Source organism: Etheostoma cragini, chromosome 14, assembly GCF_013103735.1.
Source record: "Etheostoma cragini isolate CJK2018 chromosome 14, CSU_Ecrag_1.0, whole genome shotgun sequence".
In the NCBI taxonomy this organism is placed as follows: Eukaryota; Metazoa; Chordata; class Actinopteri; order Perciformes; family Percidae; genus Etheostoma; species Etheostoma cragini.
The window spans coordinates 885377-886025 of record NC_048420.1 but is presented as its reverse complement, the minus strand read 5'-3'; positions in this window follow the sequence as shown (position 1 = coordinate 886025).

Below are 649 nucleotides of genomic sequence, written 5' to 3'. Positions count from 1 at the left end.
CATACAGCTCTAGTTACTAGTTACTTTCTACATTAGGATTACTGCTCACTAATAACATGGACTTTAGACTCTGATGTTTTATTATAAAGTAACCTAGCAACAGCATAGCGGCCTATAAGTCCAGCTGAGATGATGATGTCGTTAAGCACACAGCTCGTTCTCCAACGGGAGGATTTAGTAAACACTTTAACTCCGTTGTCCTGAGGATACTTACCAGACTTTCCAGGAGCAACATGTTCAATGCAGGACTTTTCTTTGGAAACTTAAGTCTTGATAAGGAATGATCACTCAATGGGCTTCAAATAAACTCAATGTTGTCCTTTTCTTATCAGGTACAAGGTAGATTTTGGTAATAAAATTCTGTTTTTGAGGAATGGGAATGCAAACAATTTAAATAATAAACTTTAGTTGTTTACACAATGTCCTTTGTTTTTTTTACTCTTGTGATGAAGGTGCGGTTGTCACTGGCAAAATAGTCTAAATCCACGACGTTCCAGTTCCGGGATTGCTCCGCAGATGGAGATTCCTCCGTGTTACATTCACTTCGTCCAGATGTCCGTCCCCTTCCTCTGTCTCTGTGTTGGTGTTCTACCTCTGGTGGATTTCTGAGGACTATGGTTACCTGGTCCTCAGATCTCTGCAGGGTAAA